We start from the raw sequence: 23863 nt of genomic DNA, 5'->3' as shown, positions 1-23863 counted from the left end.
GCGAAAAAAGTATGGGGTACACATGTAGTACACGAAATGCAAAAGATAAAAGGTTCACATTTTGTTTCCAGTATGGCCCAATGGATCAGAACATAAGAGCAGCCATCCGAAAAAATTGGCATCTTCTAGATAGAGATAAAGATTTGACTGAAATGGTGGGCAGGGGACCTTTGGTTTCTAACAGGCAAAGCACCAGGTTGAGCGACATACTAGTACGGAACCGCATTACAGGAGATAGGTCCAAAAACTGGCTGGAGATAAATACCCCTAAGGTAAATTATCATTGTGGACATTGTTCGTTCTGTAAGTACCATATGACAGACAAAATTCTAAATATAGGACCTGTCGCGCATAGAGTTATGCAATTCATATCGTGTAAAACAGACTTTGTTGTGTATGTGGTATTCTGCCCATGTGGGCGGTTCTACATAGGGAAAACAATCAGACATTTGTATACACGTTTTAGAGAACATTTTAGGTCCATAACAACAGGGAAGGGAGTACTCAGGCTCATTAGTCATATTCAGGAAGCACACGGAGGGGACCCCAGGGTGATGTTATTCGCCGGTATAGAAAAAGTCACTCTGCCTAAAAGAGGGGGAGATCTTCATAATCTGCTACTGAGATGGGAGGCCAAGTGGATAATGCGAACAGGAGCCATGGGTCCCGCGGGCTTAAATGATAAGGTGGACATGTCTATATTTTTATGATCTAGACCACTTATGTGTTTTTGCTTAAAATATTGAGTATAATGTATAGTCTGTTTTTTTGATGTTTTAACCTTTTCTCCCCTTTTCTTCCTCCTCCTTTTCCCCTAGTAATGCTGCAATGTGTGCTGATAATGGGTATGTAGGATGGAGTACCATGCGCGCCCATTTAGGGCGATGTGTCAGAAACAGCCGCTTAATGATTAACATATGATGGATTGCAGACAAGGAAAATATCATTATTAATAGATATTATGTTATTGGTACAATAAGCCATGATCGTTATAGAAAAATCTGTTGTGATGCATACTCAGTATTCTTGTTTTTAATTGTTTTTATACACTCGTACCATGAGTGGGCAGAGTGGGGCAGGGAGGTGTGCTTTTCTTGCATATAACTCCGGGCATCATGTCCGTTCACTCATAAACCCGTTGAAGCGCCAGAGCAGCGCGAAACGGTCGTCGTTTTGCTTCCACACTCCTTTTGTTTATACACCCCCGTGCCGTGAAGATAACTATGCAATAAAGAAATACCTGCACTGAAGATTGGTGAGTGCGGCCGCTTTCTTCCCAATGTGATTTACGTTGGCCTTTTCTCTGGAGTCTGCATCCGACATCAGCTGGCCAGCTTGCGCTGATGAGCCGGTGTGTTTGCAGAGTGCAGAGCTGGTGGTGCGGTCAGCTGTTTTCTTTGTGAAGTGACTCTATCAGCGATATTGGCACGGGATTTAAACACCGCTTCACTGATTGTCGCACCTGGCTGGCCGCGACCAATCAGCAACAGGTACAGTCCGGCCGCGAATAGGCGTGGGAGTTGAACCACACTTCGCTGATTGGTCATGGCCATCCGGGCGTGACCAATCAGCGGTATTGGCTCAGGATTTAAACCTCGCTGCACTGATTGGTCGCACCCGGCTGGCCGCGAACAATCAGTGATATTGGCGCGGGGTTTAAACACTGCTTTACTGATAATGTATATATTTTATCTGGAAAATCCTGTGTATTCATTGCATTATTCTTAAATCTTCATAAATAAACTGCATACATATTCTAGAATACCTGATGCGTTAGAATCGGGCCACCATCTAGTGTGGAATAAAAGGGATATCAAAATAAAAAGTACTAAACCTGTGTTGCAGGAATGGCTATTATCTTTATGGAGGGAGGCATTTTGATTAGGAAATGGAACACTCTCAGAATGAACTATGTGTTCCAGAAAAGAGCAATGACAGAAACCCAAACTCAGGTATGCAAAATTTGGGTTTATGCAATAGTTTTCAAATTCAGTGACTGATTGTTATGTTTTCTTATGCCATGATTTAAAAAACACTTCTATTTTTAACCATCATCTATGGATTTTGCACAAAACACACATGAAATTACATATAATTGAGTTAAACAAGATTCATCTTTAGTACAGCCAAAAATGTACACAATATTTTATACAAAAATGTATTGAACATTCATTCTGCAACTTTATTGGAAATTAATTCTTGCATCTTTTTGTTTTCTCTTTGAAGCCTCTCTTGATATCTTTTCTCTTATACTTCTATAAGAGAAAAGATATCAACCTGCAGATTTTCTCTGCTGATTTTCTCTGTGAAGCATCCAGCAGTAGTCTTCCATCATTTTTACATTCCATCTACCTTGTTTTCATCATTTCATCTCTTTGTTATCCTGATGAAATCTTTCTCCTTGCTATTTGCTAACAGTGTCAAGGTTTTCAGAAAAATAGTCCAAATGGGAATTTAAAAGATATAACTTCAAATTCATAAGACAACCAAAGGCTTTGAAACATTTCAGCATGTTCTCCATGATGGATTTAAATTTTGGAACTTTGTTTTTACCTAGAAATTTCTTTATGACTTGTTTAACCCCTTAACGACCGCCGATACGCCTTTTAACAGAGGTTGTAAAGGGTACTTAAACCACAGTGCCATTAATTAACGGCGCTGTGGAAAAAGTGTATAGCGCCTCCCAGAGTCAGATTTTCTCTGGGGTCTCGGCTGCAGAGAACATGATTCGGGTCGGTTTTTACCAACTCCGGTTTTGTGATCGCCGGTATTAACCATTTACCGGTGACCGCAAAAAAAAGTCCAATGTGCCATCGCACATCAGAGGAGAGAGAAATAGGGTTCCCGATACCTCCTGGTGTTCCTCAGCCCTCCTGCCCCCCCATGGGCACCACCATCTTTTCCCAGAAAAAAAATGGCGGCTGCATGCGTAGTGCGCACGCTGAGATCTGCTGGCCGGTACCTGGCAGATCTCGGGGTCTCGGCTGCCATGGTAGCCGAGACCCCAGAGAACATAATTCAGGTCAGTTTTTACCGACCCTGGTTTTTCGATTGCCGCTACTAACCATGTAGTGGTGGCACCAAAAAAAAGTCCAATGTGCCAGTTAATTTCTTTCTCGTCTGATGTGATCGCACATAAGAGGAGAGAGAGATGGGGTTACCGATTCCCCCATACTTACCAGTGTCTCCCGATGCTCCTCAACCCTCCTGCTTCCTCCGGTGGGCGCCGCCATCTTGATCAGGGAAAAAATGGCAGGCGCATGCGCAGTGTGCCCGCCGAGATGTGCCAGCTGGCACCCGGCAACAATAGGAAGATTTTTCCTATTGGTTCATTTTGGTCACTGTGATAAACCCTATCACAGAGATCAAAATAAAAAAAATTGTAAATAAACCTGCTTTATCACCCCCCAGTTAGGGAAAAATAATAAAATAAAGAAAATGTACTTATTTCAATTTTCCCATTAGGGTTAGAGTTGGGCTAAAGTTAGGGTTAGGGTTGAGGCTAAAATTAGGGTTAAGGTTGGGGCTAAAATTAGGGTTGGGGCTAAAATTAGGGTTAAGGTTGGGGCTAAAATTAGGGTTAGGATTAGGGTAAGGCTTCTTTTACACTTACCGTGGTTTTGCGTCCCATTTTTGCATTCCCAATAGATTTTTATGGGGCCACAAAAACGGGCCGCAATAACTCCATGGAGCGCCGTATGCAGTATGGCCGTAAGGGCCGTATTTACGGCTGTGAAAAAATATTGAGCCTGCTCAACATTTTTCATGGCTTACAGACATGGCCCCCATTGTAATTCAATGGGGCCACAAAAGCAATGGACGGTTGTTTTTGCGGTGCACCGTGACTTCCGGTTTTGCGGACCGCTGCGTTAGGGTTCAAGTTCACGTCTCTGCACAGGGGGAATCTCGGACCATCTCCGCTGCGGTCTCCCATTCTTCTCCTGCGGCAGTGGAGTCTGCTCAGCGGAGACGTCGGTCCCAGCCTCTCGCTCAGTCTGACTGTACAGAGAGTTACTGCTGCTTTTCCTGCTTCTGCCATTGAAGTCAGTGCTGGGCAGCGGCGAGCAGATGCTTCTGGGACTAAGTCCTGCTTTTCTCGTTCTGAGCATGCCCAGAGTAAGATCTCTCAGTGGAGATCAAGGGTCACATGATCAGACACTGCAGCTAAGGTCCTGTAGGTGCTCACGCTCTGTGGCAGCCTCTCATTGGTCCTTTCTGGAAGGTCCTGTACGTGCTGCAACTATTTAAGGCTCGCATGGCCGCACGGCCATGTGCTAGTATTGCTCTTTATTTATGTACTTTGCGCCAGTGTGGTCTTGTATGAGTGTGTTCAGGGACCCGGCTGAAATAAGCCCCTAGAATGCTGGCACCTCCGGCGAGGAGTTTGTATGCTTGGGTATTCAGGGACCTGGCCAAAATAAGCCCCTAGAATGCTGGCACCTCCGGCGAGGAGTTTCGTGTGCATGCATGACCACTGACTGCTCTTGTTTAGGCAGTTAGCCTGTGCCTCTGTAGAGTCTAACAGGGCGCAGTGCTTTGAGTTCACAGCTGCTTTGTGAAGTAACAGAGTTAGCTAACATCACCATTTAATTCTGCTATTTGCTAGCAGCAGGTTCTCCTGCACGGTGGACCCAGGGCTGCAAACGCATCTATCATAATAAAATCTATATATTCATTTGGTGCGTTCCGCTAGCCCTAACACGCTGTTTTTTTTAACCAATACTTTTGTCATAGTATTGCAAACCCGAAAAATGGTGATTCACAAGTTTTTTGCGGTCCGCAAAAAGGCCCACAATAACGGGAAGCAAAAAACCCGGTAAGTGTAAAAGAAGCCTTAGGTTTGGGATTAGGGTTAGGTTTGGGATTAGGGTTATGGTTAGGCATGGGATTAGGGTTAGGGTTGGGGTTAGGATTAGGGTTAGGTTTGGGATTAGGGTTAGGTTTGGGATTAGGTGTTATGGTTAGGGTTGGATTTAGGGGTAGGAGTGAGTTGGGGATAGGGTTGTGACTAGGGTTAGGATTGAGATTAGGATTAGGGTTAGGAGTGTGTCAGGGTTAGGGTTGTAATTATATTTATAGTTAGGGTTTGGATTAGGGTTAGGGGTGTGTTGGGGTTAGGGTTGTGATTAGGATTATGGTTAGAGTTGGCATTATGGTCAGGGGCGTGTTTGGGTTAGGGATGGAGTAAGAATTGGGAGTTTCCACTGTTTAGGTACATCAGGGGGTCTCCAAACACGACATGGCTCCACCATTGATTCCAACCAAGTTTGCGTTGTAAAAGTCAAATGGTGCTCCCTCCCTTCTGATCTCTGCTGCACACCCAAACAGTGGTTTACCCCCACATATGGGGCTTCAGCATACTCAGGACAAATTGGACAACAACTTTTGGGGTCCAGTTTCTCCTGCTACCCTTGGGAAATTAAAAAAAATTGGGGGCAAATAAATCATTTTTGTGCAAAAAAAGTTTTTTTATTTTCACGGCTCTGTGTTATAAACTTCTGTGAAGCACTTGGGAGTTCAAAGTGCTCCCAACACATCTAGATAACCTTCTTGGGTAGGTCTAGTTTCCAAAATGGGGTCACTTGTGGGGGGTTTCTGCTGTTTAGGCACATCAGGGGCTCTGCAAATGTAACATGATGCCCGCAGACTATCAAAGTCTGCAGTCCAAAACGGTGCTGCTTCCCTTCCGAGCTCTGCCATGCGCCCAAACAGTGGTCCCCCCACATATGGGGTATTAACATACTCAGGACAAATTGCACAACAACCTTCATGGTCCAATTTCTCCTGATACCCTTGTGAAAGTAAAAATTTGGGGGTGAAAAGATAATTTTTGTGCAAAAAAATATGATTTTTTTTAATTTTCATGGCTCTACGTTATAAACTTCTGTGAAGCACTTGGGGGTCATAGTGCTCACCACACATCTAGATAAGCTCCTTGGGGGGTCTACTTTCCAAAATGGGATCACTTGTGGGGGATTTCTACTGTTTAGGTACATCAGAGGCTCTGCAAACGTAACATGATGCCCGCAGACCATTCCATCAAAGTCTGCATTTTAAAACGTCATTACTTCCCTTCCGAGCCCCGCTGTTTGCCCAAACATTGGTCCCCCCCACATATGGGGTATTGGTGTACTCAGGACAAACTGGACAACAACTTTTGGGGTCCAATTTCTCCTGTTACCCTTGTGAAAATAAAAATTTGTGGGCAAAAAATACTTTTTGTGGAAAAAATAGATTTTTTATTTCCACGGCTCTATGTTATAACTTTCTGTGAACCACATGGGGGTTCAAAGTGCTCACCACACATCTAGATAAGTTCCATAAGTGGTCTAGTTTCCAAAATGGTGTCATTTGTGGGGGGTTTCCACTGGTTAGGCACATCAGGGGCTCTCTAAACACAACATGGCGTCCTATCTCAATTCCAGCCAATTCTGCATTGAAAAAGTCAAACGGCACTCCTTCTTTTTCAAGCTCTGCCTTGCGCGCAAACAATGGTTTACCCCCACATATGGGATATCAGTGCATTCAGGAGGAATTGAACAACAAATTTTGTGGTTCATTTTATCTTTTTACACTTGTGAAAATAAAAAAATTGGTTCTGAAGTAAAATGTTTGTAAAAAAAGTTAAATGTTAATTTTTTCCTTCCACATTGCTTCACTTCCTGTGAAGCACGCAAAGGGTTAACAAAATTCTAGAATGTGATTTTGAGCACCTTGAGGGGTTTAGTTTTTAGAAAGGTGTCACTTTTGGGTATTTTCTGTCATGAACACCCCTCAAACAGACTTTAAATGTGAGATGGTCTCTAAAAAAATGGTTTTGTAAATTTTGTTGTAAAAATTAGAAATCGCTGGTCAACTTTTAACCCTTATAAATTCCTAATAACAAAAAAAAGTTTCCAAAATTGTGCTGATATTAAGTAGACATGTGGGAAATGTTATTTATTAACTATTTTGTGTGACATATCTCTACTATTTAAGGGCATAAAAATTCAAAGTTTGAAAATTGCAAAATTTTTAAAATTTTGGCCATATTTCCATTTTTTTCATAAACGCAAGTAATATCGAAGAAATTTTACCACTAGCATGAAGTACAATATGTCATGAAAAAACAGTCTCAATCACCGGGATCCATTAAAGCGTTCCAGAGTTATAATTGGTGGTCAGAATTGTAAAAATTGGCTTGTCATTAAGCACCAAAGCTCTGTCACTAAGGATTTAAAAGAATCCTAAGCCCTTTTCTTAACAGCTTTCATTTTTTTTTCGAACACATCATCCTTCATGAGCTTCTGTACATCCGGGCTAGCAAAATATGCATTCCATCAGTTTTGTTTTGGACAGTCCCTGAAACTTGGTATACAGGTACTTAAAAGTCACTCCTTCTTTTGGTAGAGCTTTCACAAACTGCTTCACCAGTCGCAGCTTAAAGGGAATCTGTCACCCCAAAAATCGTTTATGAGCTAAGGCCACCAGCATCAGGGGCTTAGCTACAGTATTCTGTAATGCTGTAGATAAGCCCCCAATGTAACCTGAAAGGTAAGAAAAACAGGTTATATTATACTCACCCAGGGGCGGTCCCACTGCGGTCCGGTCCAATGGGCGTCACGCTTCATGTTCGGCGCCTCCTAGCTTCATACGATGACGTCTTCTTGTCTTCCAGCCGCGGCTCTGGAGCAGGTGTACTTTGTCTGCTCTGTTGAGGGTAGAGCAAAGTACTGCAGTGCGCAGGTGCCGGGACTCTCTGACCTTTTCCGGCGCCTGCGCAGGCGATCTGCAAACTCACACTCAGCCTGTCGCGCTGCAGTCTCTTACTCATCCTGGGCATGTCGCTCTGAAAGCTTCCACTTTGCCCTTTGTTCTTGTAGCACAAGCTTCATCTGCATTTGTGAGTCACATCCATTCATTTGCTGCACAATGAGTGTTAAGCAAGAGTCCATTCCACTCTGGGAGCTATGGCCACTGCTGGCTCTTTCTGAGTAGAATGATTCTAGAACTGGATCGACAACTGGGCATCCTGGTGCTCCACTGGTTTCAGTACTTGGTTCCACATCGTGTTCGTGTCTGGCATCATCCTCCACCAAGGCACAGATCAATATCTCTTTGGTCTTGTCTGACCCATCAAGACCTCATTCCTCACACAAACAGGTCACAGCTTTCTCATGCTTCTTATAAGCAGCTACTATCTTAGCAGTCAATCTCCAAATAAAAGATTGAAAAGAAAAACAAGAGAGGGGGAAGGGTATAATTGTTACACATACAGTATTGTCCTGGGTAGAAATAAACAATAGTCCAATGCTCAAAACTCTGCACAGAATCCTTGCAGGAATCATGCAAGTTTTAGTCACAGGGATGATTGCTCACCCAGATCACTAATGCTCTTTGATATCCAACTTGCCACTAGTTTGTCACATATCACCAAGAACAGAGGAAACTCTTGCCTCGGAAGTGTACTTCACCTTTGAGTAAACAAATTACAGTCATAATGACTGATAGGTGTGGATCAAATAGCTTTGAATAAGTCATTTTCCGAATAGCTATAGTGCTTACCGTATAGCTGCATCAGTAACCTGGATACCTGGAGCGCTCCTGATAATCAGCTGTTTAGCGCCACAGCTGCTTGTGTCGCGGCTGTTTCACAGCCACAACACATGCATGGAGAGCCTGTTTATTGTGACTGTCACACACAAGCAGCTGCAGCGCCGAACAGCTAATTATCGGAAGTGCTCCAGATATCCAGGTTACCGATGCAGCTATTCAGCAAGCGCTAAAGCTATTCGGATAAGCATTTATCCGAAGCTATTCAATCAACCCTAGTGACTGATTTTCAAAACAAATCTCTGCTGTAATTATCTGGTCACTGCAGGAGGTTGAAGCATCAACTCTTTCTCACTTTCCCAGTTATAATTAATCTCATATGTTCAATGTGAGGTTATACTTCAATGGAGGTGGAAGTGTCAGATCTCTCTCTCACTTCTCCAGTTGTCATTAATCCCATATGTTCAGTCGGAGGGTGATATGTCCCGTCTCCAGAGATGTCTTTATGGATTAAAATTTTTCTCTATGACAACTATGACAAACTCAATTTATTTATGTCTACTTTCAACCTTTAAAATGATGTTTGTGAAACAATTGTTCGACATCCACCATGCAGGTATAGCACAGAAGGAAAAGAATTCAGAGTTTAATATGCATCCTGTTAGTGTAAAAGAGACAAGTCCATGTTCCTGCAAAAAAAAAGTATTGCAAGGAATTAAAACAGGTATCAGACCGGTAAACATTTAAGTCCCTTAGTGGGACTTATTAAAAAAAACTCCAATAACATTTGTAAAAATGTAAAAAAGAAAAAAATAAAGTTTAAAAATGTAACCTAAAAATGTTTCACCACTAAAAACACTGTTCTTAGGTAAAAATAAAAGTAAATATAAAAGTGCACATAATTGGCATTGCCACATCTGGAACAACCTTAGCAGTAAAACCATAAAAATAACTAAAAAACACAATAACTGAAGGTTTTTCATCATATTGACATATAAAAACAGAATAACGTGATCAAAAAGACATAAAAATACAGATATCACTGAAATTATAATCTCGCCCTGCAAAAAGACTAGCAACAAACAGCTGTCAGTGAAAAGATATAGAAGTTATAGCTGTCAGAATATGTTGATGTAAAATACAAATTGTTAAAAAACATAGTTTGTGTGAAAAAGTAGTAAAATATAAAAAGCCTTTATACATCTGTTATCACTGTAATTGCACTGATTCGAAGAACAAAGTTGCCTTGTAACTTATTCCAAACCAGTGAATGTTGTAAAAAATACATCTAAAAACAAGAATTTTGAACAGCCCTTTTGGTGTACAAACAAAAAAAGTTAAAGCTCTCTGAATACGGTGATGCAAAAACAAATACTGTTTCTTGGTAAGAAAGTGTTTTAGGTGTGGAAAATTATCATTTTTTTTTTAAATTATAACCCTGGCATCACTACAATCATATTGACCTGAAGAAAAGAATTGTTTTGCCAGGGATTTTTAATTCATGGGTCAAAGTAAGCAGCACGGAGTCTATGGTGCCGTGGAGCAAGACTTGTCGGGTGACACATTGATCAATGAAGACAAGGGCAATGGCATATACAGGGTGGCAGTCAAACAAGCAGAGCAGGAAACACCTGATGAAGCAATGCCAGGTGTGTGGATAAACACACAAGAACAGAAGGCGTATAGGCTATTGGGTAACTTACCTGCAGAGATGCAGTTATACACAGAAATAATAATAATGTATAAATAAGATGGTAATTTGCATAGATCTGGTTACATGAATGAGTAACAAATGTATAAGCAATCTGGAAACTTGTTTGCAGAGATGCAGTTACATATATGAATAATAGTTATGAAGGAAATTTGGAAATTTGCTTGCAGTGACGAAAATACACACTGATATAATAAATGTATAAAAAATATAGTAACTTGCTTTCAGAGATGCAGCAACAAAGAGGAACAATAAATGACTAACCAATCTGGTTACTTGCTTGCAGAGATATGAATACATGCAGGAACAGAAAACTGTAATAATAGGAATCATAGGAATATAAAGATGAATAATAATGAGATACCTAGCTTGCAGATGTTAGAGAAGGGATTTCCAACCTACTCAGGTGTTCTGTCTTTTAGGTACCTATGCAATGAAGCAATAATCAGAGAGACACATGCTCATTGTCTGTCCAAATAGTCTCTGGTCTTTATTTTTAGGGCTGGGCTTTTTAAAGCCCCAAGATCAAAAGGAAATATAGAGTTACATAATAAATTGGCAAGGAGATATATTATACAATGAGTTGTCATATACATCCTGGGACACAAGATAGATTAGGTGAAAAGAATGTGGGGAGTTTTTGCACATGTCTGTGGTTTTATGAGATGTTGGCTAAATATTCAACATTTTTGGGTGTTTTCGGACAACAACAGAATTTGGACAATAACAGCCAGATGTCCTTGACATTTTCTGAGAATTATTGACCACTGTTATGTAAGATATCCGGGAAATGAGACTCAGATGATAACCTTGTGCAATACTTTATTTTTCTACTATTTTTCTGATATTTAACAAAATGAAGCTTAACCATTTCTTTAACACAGAGACTATGATGTGAATAGCAGTCATATTAGCAGAAATTAGATTTTTCTATATCTGGAGTTGAGCATCAGGTTTCACATAATTTAGCTAGAAAATAGCCTTAGATTGCTGAATAGCTAATATAAGTTTGTTGAAAAGATGATTGGACACCTGGCTTGAGCTGAAATACGAGGATGGTGAGGCAAACTCTGATAATAATTTCTTCTTACTTAAAAAAAAAACCAAGTTTGTAGCTTTTAATGGACACAATAAGAACTTCATCTCATCCATCAAAAACAAGCACCCACTCAGATTTGTCATAAACAGGTGCCTCTCACAAAATCAGAATATCAGCAAAAAGTTAATTTATTTTAGTTCTTCAATACAACAAGTGAAACTCATACATTACAAACAGAGTGATCTATTTCAAGTGTTTATTTCTGTTAATGTTGATGATTATGGCATACAACCTCAGTAAATTAGAAAACTTCATAGCCCCAGCTTGTAAAATGATTTAAAAGTCAGAAATGTTGGCCTACTGAAATGTATGTTTAGTAAATGCACTCAATACTTGGTCGGGGCGATCAGCCTGTGGCACCGCTGAGATGTTATGGAAGCTCAGGTTGCTTTGATAACAGCTTTCTGCTCATCTGCATTGTTGGGTCTGGTGTATCTCACCTTCCTCTTCACAATACCCCATAGATTCTCTATGGGGTTAAGGTCAGGTGACTTTGCTGGCCTATCAAGCACAGTGATACTTTTGATTTTAAACCAGGTATGAAGTGCTCTAAAATTTCCTGGTAGATGGCTGCACTGACTTTGGTCTTGATAAAACACAGTGAACCTACACCACCAAATGACATGGCTCCCCAAACCATCACTGATTGTGGAAACTTCACACTAGACCTCAAGCAGCTTTGATTGTGTGCCTCTCCACTCTTCCTCCAGACTATGGGACCTTGATTTCCAAATGAAACACAAAATTTACTTTCATCTGAAAAAAACACCATGGGCCACAGAGAAACAGTCCAGTTCTTTTTTTCCTTGGCCCAGGTAAGACGCTTCTGTCGCTGTCTACTGGTCATGAATGGATTGACACAAGGAATGCAACACTTGTTTCCCATGTCCTCGATATGTCTGTGTTGTGGCTCTTGAAGAAATGACTCCAGCAGCAGTCCACTCCTTGTGAATCTTCCCCCAAATTTTTGAATGGCCTTTTCAATCCTTTCAAGGCTGCAGTTATCCCAGTTGCTTGTGCACCTTTTTCTACCACACTTTTTCCTTCCACTCAACTTTCCATTATATGCTTGGATACAGCACTCTGTGAACAGCCACCTTCTTTAGCAATGACCATTTGTGGCTTACCCTCCTTCTGGAGTTTGTTAATGGCTGCCTTCTGGACATCTGTCAAGTCAGCAGTCTTTACCATGATTGTGGAGCCTACTGAAACAAACTAAGGGACCTTTTTGAATGTTAAGGAAGCCTTTGCAGGTGTTTTTTGTTAATTATTCTAGTTTACCGAGATAATGACTTTGGGGTTTTCATCGGCTGTAAGCCATAATCATCAACATAAAGAGAAATAAACACTTGAAATAGATCACTCTGTTTGTAATGACTCTATATAGTATATGAGTTTCACTTTTTGTATTGAAGTACTGAAATATATTAAATTTTTGATGATATTCTAATTTTGTGAGAAGCACCTGTTAGGGTTGAGCGACCTTTAGTTTTTTAGGGTCGAGTCGGGTTTTGTGAAACCCGACTGTCTTAAAAGTCGAGTCGAGTGTAATCGGCCGACCACCATGAAAAGTCGGGTTTCAGCCGAAACACGAAACCCAATGAAGAAATTTTTTTAATATTATTTTTTAAATCTCTCTCTCTCTCTCTCTCTCTCTCTCTCTCCCCCTAAACGCTGATTTTCCACATCGCTCCCAGAACGCTCATTTTACACTTTGCACATCGCTGTAATGCACGCGAAAAAAAATGCCTGTTGTTGTGTACGCCCCCTAACACCTACGTCAGCACTCTACCGCTCCTTCATTGGCTGCAAAAATGGCGCTAAACGCGTCATACGAAACGCGACTTTTGTGCCTAGATCGCGTACCGCATGGCCGACCCCACACAGGGATCGGGTCGGGTTTCATGAGACGCCGACTTTGCCAAAAGTCGGCGACTTATGAAAATGAACGACCCGTTTCGCTCAACCCTAGCACCTGTATAAATGGAAAAATAAGGTTTTTCATGTTACTAGTAGCTAAAGGCACTGGAAAAGTGCCATTAATTAAGAAAAAACTATTTAGTACAACACTTAGATCTTAAGCAAATTCCCCCTCATCTGACCACAGCAGTGTGTCCAAACTACAGATAAAATCACCATGCATGGTATTGCTGCAGAAGGGAAAACCCACTAACAGGTGTTCTCCAAGACTTAACCCTAGCATGCGTATTGGGAGCCTTTTAGGCCCCCATGCTTACTTTTTTGCTATTATCTGCAAAATTACTTAAGTTAAAATTTTGAAACTCCAGGTAATCCTCAAGTATGTCGTTGTTGGTAATATCCAGTTGTTCATATATTTTTTTTCATAGGCATTTTGGTGTAACAATGTTTTTTTGGTGAAAACCACATCTGTACGGATTGGGGGGCCTTTTAGGCCGCCATGTATTTTTTATCATGTTCTCAGTAGTGTTTGTGTCTCAAGTTACTTTATTTGTACTCAGTAATGCTGGTGGGGGGGCCAGAGTGTGGATAATGCCATATGAGGATGTCATGTGATTTTTAGAGGGAGATATAAGGCCATGACATCATCTCAGGTCCTTCTTAACACAGTAATGAGCTGTGTAGAGAGTAATGAGGACAGTATACACTGTGAGCTAATTGTGAAGGACCTGAGATAAGATAAGATGTTGAGAGGAAGTCTGATTCTGTTTCAGTTTCTCTGATTCTAAGAAGTCTGCAAAGGGTAAAGCTATTGAGGTACAGACATCCAGAGAATTGTACAACAACTAAAAGAAAGTATAAAAGGTAAGAGGTGCTGAGGGTGAGAGGAGGGAGGGGGCACTTTACACTTACAGTGTGTCACACACAAGCAAAGAGTGGACAACCCTGATTGTGTTCATTTTTTTTCTTTTAGTTTGCTAATATCTAGTCAGCAATGGCACAGTCTTCCTCCAAGCGTCTGAGTGACCAAGAGATTGAAGCAAGTGAACTATCTTTGTCCGATGACGAGTACCTGCCACCAGAGAATCAAACATCCTCAAGTGATTCTTCTTCTGATGATGAAGTGAATACAGTGGATCCTCAAGAAGTGATAAGTAGAACATCCAAAACGAATGTTTTTTGGGACAGTAATCCTACATTTGTCGGACGTACTGTAATCCATAATATTGTGAGACAGGCTCAAGGAGCTGTGTGAAGTCCCAGTTACGTTTCCCTTAAAGACGTATTCTGTACTTTTTTTCCTGACAATATTGCAGAAGAGGTCCTTTTATGTTCAAACCTAGAAGGAAGACGTATCACTTCTGCAAAAGATAAGTCCTGGAAAAATATATCAAAAGAGGAACTTTATGCATACATTGGACTTTTACTGCTGGCAGGGAGTCAAAAATCGTATGATGTTCCAATACGAGAATTATTTCTGGACCCACTTTCTGATCCACACTACAAGGCAACAATGTCAGTGGACAGATATGAGGAAATTAGAAGACACATTCGATTTGATGATAAGCAAACACGTGCATTGAGGTTTGAAACAGACAAATTAGCCCCTATCAGTTATATCTGGAACATATTTATCACAAATTGCACCAAACTTTACAATCCTAGTACTAATGTTACAGTAGATAAGCACCTTGTACTGTTCAGAGGACGCTGCAAATTCATACAATACATGCCCAGCAAGCCAGCTAAATATGGAATCAATATCTTCTGGATGTGTGATTCTGCAAATTATTATGGCATAAATGGCGTAATCTACTGTGGCAAAGAGGTAGGTGCACCAGTACAGAAGGATCTGGGGTCTGAAATTGTCAAAACTCTTGCTGTTCCAAAATTCAATTCAGGTAGAAACATTACCATGGACAATTATTTCACCAATGTTGAACTAGGCAATTTTCTGCTTCAAAAAGCTATTACACTTGTTGGTACTATCAAGCCAAACTGACGAGAAATTCCAGAAGCACTGAAACACGATGGTCAGCGAGCACTTTATGAGAGTGTCTTTGGATTCAATAACAAAGCGACTTTGGTATCTTACAAAGCGAAGAAGGAAAAATCAGTAATTTTACTCAGTACCATGCATCACAATTGCAGTATTGACAGCAATGACAGAAAATTAAAACCAGAAATCATCCTGCATTACAATAAAACAAAAGGAGGTGTAGACAAAATGGATGAGATGGTGGGAGAATATTGATGCAACAGGCAAACAAAACGATGGCCTGTAGTACTTTTTTCAAATATGCTTGATGTAGCAGCCCTAAATTCATTTATCATTTACACAGAAACTCATTCAGAATTCCATGCGCGGAGGAAGGACAGGAGACGCCTATTTTTGAAGGACCTTTGTCATGAACTTGTAATGTCTCACATGATACAGCGAAGCAAAGTGAAAGACTTGCTAAAGCAAACTAAAGAAGCAATGAAACAGTGTGGCATACAGTTTCAGATCATTCCAGGGCCAGGAGAAAGAAAAAGAAAGCGCCGTTTCATGTGTCCAAGAAACATAGAAAGGAAAACTGAGAGATTTTGTTCAATTTGTAAGGAAAATGTCTGCAAAGAACATTCTTCCGAAAAAATAACTTGTCAAAATTGTTTGGAAGACTAATATAATAGAAAAGAAACATAATAGAAATGTAGCTGCAGCTAGTTTGGTATAGATTTCTATGTGTTTTTGTGCATTTTTTCATATGTTTGTGTGAAATTTTGAAAAATAAAGTTTTTTTGGTGATTTCGGTGAAAAATTATAATTAAAATTTTGTTTACTAATCATATTTTATTTAGCAGTTTTAAAATAAACTTGAAAAAGTTATATAAAAGGCCCCCAATACGTTAATATGAAGATTTCTGATGTCACGCATACTAGGTTAACAATTGATGATCTATCTGTTGATGAGGTTAACAATATGAAATCGGTGAGGATTCAACACATAGTGTTAGGGCTGGTGGAACGCACCGAATAAATATAAAGATAGTATTAAGGTGCGTTCGCAGCCCAGGGTCTACCATGCAGAGATGGAACCTGCTGCTAGGTAATGGCGGCACTATATGGTGGTACTACGCCAGAATAAACACGGGTTCCATCACCCAATATGAACTGATGCGAACTCTGTTGCTTCACAGAGTCGCAGGGAAACAAAGGAAACGCTGTGCCCTGTTAGCAGTCACAGGTGCAGCAGATGGATGCTAGTGGGATCCCTGTAATTCACCCCCACTATGCTGGTGATTGATCTCGCTCTGACCCTCGGTGACTTTTGAGCCCACGCCTGAGGACGCCCTGAGTCAGATGCTGAGATCAAGCGGGTGTTCCCACCCTACACTGACCGGTTGTCAGGACTAATAAAACATTACCGCACAGAGTGCATACAGCGCCGCTCTGGCGGATGCCACTGGTTTGACGCAGTAAAGATCGTGCTCTAGTGTTTAGGATAGCACTGTCAGGCACTAGGTAGCTCCAACATTCACGAGCATTCAACATTACTAGGAATGGGAATGATTAAGGAGCAATCACCAGAACAGGAATACATCCACACACACATGATAACAGGTTTATACTGGCGCATGGCTGTGCCGCCATGTGAACCTTTTATAGCTGTAGCTCTCCGGGACCTCTCTAGTGGTCCAATAGGAGCTTCCACAGGACCTGAGCATGTGACCCCCGACCTCCAATGAGTGGTCGTCCCTTGGGCATGCCTAGAAGAAGAAAAGCAGGACTTAGTCCCAGGAGCACCTGCTCGCCGCTGATCAGTGCTGGTTACAATGACTGACCCTCGAAGGGCAGCAGTATCTGCCTGAGCCAGGCATTGGGACCGATGTCTCTGCTGAGCAGGCTCCACTGCAGCTGGAGGAGAATGGGAGACTGCAGCGGAGGTGGTTCGAGATTCCCCCGGCGCAACGGCAGGAACTCGACACCTAACATAAAGGACCTGCAAAAGGTTAAAAAAATGAAAAAGCTAATACTCCCCTCAGTGCTCACCTATAAGCTGCCTCTGCTGAACTTACCCCATTAGGTCCTTGATGCTTCTTCTTTCCACCACCAAGCCCTGAAATCCAGGTCTTCTTGATGCTAGGCTGGGACTTCCATTATGGGATGTTTTACCATTAGGACTAGTGTTGAGCGATACCGTCCGATACTTGAAAGTATCGGTATCGGAAAGTATCGGCCGATACCGGCAAAGTATCGGATCTAATCCGATACCGATACCCGATACCAATACAAGTCAATGGGACACCAAGTATCGGACGGTATCCTGTATGATTCCCAGGGTCTGAAGGAGAGGAAACTCTCCTTCAGGCCCTGGGATCCATATCAATGTGTAAAAGAAAGAATTAAAATAAAAAATAGGGATATACTCACCTCTCCGACGCAGCCTGGACTTTACCGCCGTAACCGGGAGCCGTTGTACCTAAGAATGCGCGCTTGAAGGGCCTTAGATGACGTCACGGCGCTCTGATTGGTCCGTAGCGGTCGCGTGACCGCTACGCGACCATTCACAAAGCAGTGACGTCACCTAAGGTCTTTCAAGCGCTTGAAAGACCTTAGGTGACGTCACTGCTTTGTGATTGGTCGTGTAGCGGTCACGCGACCGCTACGGACCAATCAGAGCGTCGTGACATCATCTAAGGCCCTTCAAGCGCGCATTTTTAGGTACAACGGCTCCCGGTTACGGCGGTAAAGTCCAGGCTGCGTCGGAGAGGTGAGTATATCCCTATTTTTTATTTTAATTCTTTCTTTTACACATTGATATTAATCCCGATACCGATTCCCGATACCACAAAAGTATCGGATCTCGGTATCGGAATTCTGATACCCGCAAGTATCGGCCGATACCCGATACTTGCGGTATCGGAATGCTCAACACTAGTGTTGAGCATTCCGATACCGCAAGTATCGGGTATCGGCCGATACTTGCGGGTATCGGAATTCCGATACCGAGATCCGATACTTTTGTGGTATCGGGTATCGGTATCGAAACAACATTAATATAAAAATGTGTAAAAGAGAGAATTAAAATAAAAAATATTGCTATACTCACCTCTCCGACGCAGCCTGCACCTTACCGAGGGAAGCGGCAGCGTTCTTTGTTTAAAATTCGCGCTTTTCTTTCCTTACGTGAAGTCCCGGCTTGTGATTGGTCGCATGCCGCCCATGTGGCGGCGACGCAACCAATCACAGCAAGCCGTGACGTAATTTCAGGTCCTTAAGGATTTTAAAATTACGTCCCGGCTTTGTGATTGGTTGCGTTGCAGTCACATGGGCGCCGCAACCAATCACAAGCCGTGACGTCACGGGAGGCTGGACATGCGCGCATTTTAAAATGGGCGCGTGTCCAGCCTCCCGTGACGTCCCGGCTTGTGATTGGTTGCGGCGCGGTCAACCAATCACAAGCCAGGAGGCTGGACACGCGCGCATTTTAAAATGGGCGCGTGTCCAGCCTCCCGTGATGTCCCGGCTTGTGATTGGTTGCGGCGCGGTCAACCAATCACAAGCCGGGAGGCTGGACACGCGCGCATTTTAAAACGCATTTTAAAATGCGCGCGTGTCCAGCCTCCCGGCTTGTGATTGGTTGACCGCGCCGCAACCAATCACAAGCCGGGACGTCACGGGAGGCTGGACACGCGCCCATTTTAAAATGCGCGCGTGTCCAGCCTCCCGGCTTGTGATTGGTTGACCGCGCCGCAACCAATCACAAGCCGGGACGTCACGGGAGGCTGGACACGCGCCCATTTTAAAATGCGCGCGTGTCCAGCCTCCCGGCTTGTGATTGGTTGACCGCGCCGCAACCAATCACAAGCCGGGACGTCACGGGAGGCTGGACACGCGCCCATTTTAAAATGCGCGCGTGTCCAGCCTCCCGTGACGTCACGGCTTGTGATTGGTTGCGGCGCCCATGTGACTGCGACGCAACCAATCACAAAGCCGGGACGTAATTTTAAAATCCTTAAGGACCTGAAATTACGTCACGGCTTGCTGTGATTGGTTGCGTCGCCCATGTGACTGCGACGCAACCAATCACAAAGCCGGAGCGTAATTTTAAAATACTGAATGACCTGAAATTACGTCACGGCTTGCTGTGATTGGCTGCGTCGCCGCCACATGGGCGGCATGCGACCAATCACAAGCCGGGACTTCACGTAAGGAAAGAAAAGCGCGAATTTTAAACAAAGAACGCTGCCGCTTCCCTCGGTAAGGTGCAGGCTGCGTCGGAGAGGTGAGTATAGCAATATTTTTTATTTTAATTCTTTCTTTTACACATTAATATGGATCCCAGGGCCTGAAGGAGAGTTTCCTCTCCTTCAGACCCTGAGAACCATCAGGAATACCGTCCGATACTTGAGTCCCATTGACTTGTATTGGTATCGGGTATCGGTATCGGATTGGATCCGATACTTTGCCGGTATCGGCCGATACTTTCCGATACCGATACTTTCAAGTATCGGACGGTATCGCTCAACACTACTCAACACTAATTAGGACATGTTCCATGACCTTACAAAGAGCACTCAAGGCCAGGACTAGCCCCACAACTAAGATGTCCCTAAATAAGTGCCAGAGACTATGCACGGGACACTGAGCTTTGAAGGTGAGATGAGAATTGGTTTGCCAGTGGATTTGGCAAAGCAGAATCTCACAAGGAAACTGCTTATCTCTTATAGAAATGAATGGTAACCTGGTGGTAAACAATTGTCTATTTAATAACACAGTGCACTAACAGATTTTTCATGTTCTTTTAATCAAATAATTCCAAGAATTATTCCTCTTATTCGTCTCTGATTAGGCACATTGTTCTTTGCAGAATACTACCTGACAACATGTAAACCTTCTGTGACTGATGTAATCTTATGCTATGTGTAAATAGGCAGCAAGCATTTGTTTTGATGATTTGCATAAATAGATTCACAAATTGTTTGTGTCAAAAGTTATGAAATTCTAAAGTCTCAGCAAATTCAAATTTGATTCTCATGAAATTATGTGACCATCTTTAATTCTAGCATGAAGGGATTGTACACAAATCTCTCCATCATGGAAAGGGAGACAGTATCTCATTGAGCTTAAAGGAGAAATGCTGTAATTAAATATGCAAATTGCCTCTTCAGAGAAAAAGAGGACTTGAACTCTATAGCGCCACCTGTTGGTAGTAGCGATCCTACAAGTCACAATCAACCCTTTAACGAGTCTTGCAATATGACTTAGGATAAGAGCCAAAGCAGTATCTCAATTTGCAGACACAGTGTTTCAGGCTGTTGGCCCTCATCATAATATAATAGTACAATTACATAAGCACTCACATCAAAGATTTTATCCTTTTAATATATTGCAATTATTATATTATATAGCACAGTCTACATACAATTGCCCATTTTGCCCTTCTACCCAGCTAATTATTTTCTTTACTCTGCTTTTTGTAAAAACAGGAAGTTTATTTTCCCTACAAAAATCATTCCCTTCTTCAAGGCCTAACCCAGCTACTCTGCTCCTCCCCCCTGCCAAGACCCTTTGCAGTAACTTATGACCCATACAGTTAAAATTGACCTCCTGTTTCGACATAGAGCTTTCAAGAATTCAGCTAGTCAGTTTTTAATCACGTGATGTCATTGTCAGAAAACAGAAAACAGAAGAATGTGCTGAAAGGCAAAATGAGCAATTGTATTTACACAGTGCCATATAATATGGTTATGAGTATAATATATTAGAAGGATAGAAACTTTGATGGGAGTGCTTATTTAATGCAGAGATCAAATAAAGAATAGATAAGTGCAGGATAGAAGCTCTGCTAATACATCAAGGCAAATGAAGACAGCAGCAACATAAATATACACTGAGCTCACAACCACCCTATGTTACCATAGGAGAACATTTGGAACTTGAATCAAGCTGCAAACTGCATAAAAGGAGATTTAAAAATGAATGAAGGAATGAAGATCACAGACTAGAGCTTAGCGTAATTTTATTATTTAATAAGCAAAATGTAACCTGTTACACACGTAAAATAATTTTTCCACATCAAGGTTGTGTTCATATCCTTTTGCTTTTAGGATCTGTTTACTATAGTCTTAATGGTTCGTAACAGTCAAAAACTACCTAAAAATGCCATTTGAAGTATTGACCATATTTCTGGTTCTTGTATTCTAAAAATGTATGAAGAAGCTTCAGTGTTTTTTCAGCAATCTATTTACAAACCTACCATTGCATTCCTTCATTTTATTTTCCAACATTTCTCCAGAGCTGGAAACCTTGATAATTTCCGACAATATTAAGTGAATGTTACTGGTGATTTCAGGCTGGGATATGTATTGGTTGGTTTCAAACAGGATAATGGAAACTATCACGAGAGCAGGTGTTTTCTTGTTTTGTTATTGCTTCTCCTGCTCTGCTCTAAGTATCTGCAGTGATAGGAGATTGAAATCTTGATTGTTTGCTAGCTATTGGAGTTCAAGCCTGTAATAAACATGTTTTGTCCTTGCAAAACCACTTCCTAAACCAAACATATACTATGAAATTGTTTAGATGTAGAGTTTGTTTTATTAAACATATTTGTTATCAGAACTATAGTCAGCATTTTACCATGGCAAAGGTTGTTTGCTGATCCCACCTCTACATCTAAATATGTTCATTAAGCCAAAATGGCTTGCTCAAGTCATTTTTGTCACCCAGAGGAAAACAGAGCCGCTTCATGTGATTGCACACCACACAATAAAGATAAATAACAAGGTAAACTTTTATTGACACATCAGATAAAAACAATTAAAACAGGAATAAACCAACATCCCCACGTGTGCCCGCACAAGTACAACAATACAAACAAATGAAAGCGCCATTAATCACAATGCTAAAATAGCAATAGATAACACAGTGACCTCATCAGTGTCCCGTGAGGCATAATACATATATAGCTAAACCCTGATAACATAAGGGGTATAATAAGCACCTCTACCAAATAGACATAAATCCAATAACTGTAGGATAGGGAAAAAGCCCATATGGGTCAATATGACATATAAGAACCAAGAGGCGCCTGAGCAACTGGGTCCCGATAATGTGGACACAAAGGTCAATATAAGAATAATGGCTGTGCATCCGCATCAATGCCCATAAAACGAAATATATCTACCGCCAATGAAGAAAGTAAATCCAGGTCCCGGGAGCAGCCAAACAGAGCACAGAGAGGCGCTGTGAAAAAACCCAGATAAGGGTGAGAGGCGCTGAAGGCAGGGCGAGAGCGTGGGGAGGAAGCCCAACGCGTGTCGCCGTTACACGAACGGCTTCGTCAGGGGAAAGTGAGTGACAACGGTCAACAACAGTTTAAATACCTTATGTGAGAATGAACTGGAGGACGAGCAATGCCGAGAGCCAGAACCGGAAGTGACGCCGGAAGGGCGGAAGAGCATGTAGTGGCAGACGTCTCTGCCAATACTACACAATGCGCATGCGCTGGGGAGTCAGCGCCGCGCATTGTGTAGCAAAATGAGAGCAAAGATAGAATAAGATAAATGGCAGCGCAAATGAACATACTTAGTGGGGGCACCCAACTAGACCGGTAATGATAATGGGGGACCCCACAAAAAATAGAAGAAGTGGAAGGTACCATATATATATCCCATCCCATCCATCCGACAGGAGTTTTTTTCTTCAAGTCTCTGGCGTCGCCATGGGGGCCCGTTGTGCCCCGGCCCTAGCTAATTTATTCTTAGGGTGGTGGGAGTCCACTGTGGTCTACAACTCCGTATGGTTCCTATCGAAGGTACGATGTTGGCGTAGATACATCGATGACGTGTTCTTTATTTGGACAGGTACCCAGGATGAGGTTGAGACCTTTATTGATTCACTTAACAACAATCCATATAACATCTTTCTTACCTTCTCATGCTCTCCCTCTTCAGTTAACTTCCTGGACCTGAATGTGACATGTCAAGATGGTGTTCTGTCCACTTGCCTTTATCGGAAGCCTACAGCTACTAACAACTTATTGGAGTTCCGCAGCTTCCACCCGCCCCACACGAAGAAAGGTATCCCGGTTGGGCAATTTCTTAGAACCAGGAGGAATTGCACGCGGGACGAGGATTTCTACAGGGAAGCACATGACTTGACCAAGAGATTTAAGAAGAGGACTTATCCCAACAAGTATATTTCTCAGGCATACCGGAGAGCCAAGGGGCAGTCGCAAGTGGCCCTACTACAGCCTCGAGAGAAAGTATTGGACAAATCGGTTCGCTTCATCACTGGGTTCAATACGCATTGGTCTCAGGTAAGGCACATCCTACAGAGACATTGGGGCATCCTCACAACGGATCTGTCAACATCACAAATCGTTAGTGAACGACCACTGATAACTGCGAGAAGAGCTCCTAACCTTCGTGACATTCTCACAAGAAGTCACTATGCTAGACCCACGGTGAAACTAAATAGGGGTATCTCATTGAAGGGCTCCTTCCCCTGTGGCGATTGTAACGTCTGTCAATTCATGCACCCAGTGAGGGATAATTTTTGTAATCCAACTGATCAAAAACAGCATAGGCTTAAGAGCTATATCAACTGCAAGACC

This window comes from Ranitomeya variabilis, chromosome 5 (genome assembly GCF_051348905.1).
Source record: "Ranitomeya variabilis isolate aRanVar5 chromosome 5, aRanVar5.hap1, whole genome shotgun sequence".
NCBI lineage: Eukaryota > Metazoa > Chordata > Amphibia > Anura > Dendrobatidae > Ranitomeya > Ranitomeya variabilis.
This window is presented reverse-complemented; position numbering follows the sequence as displayed.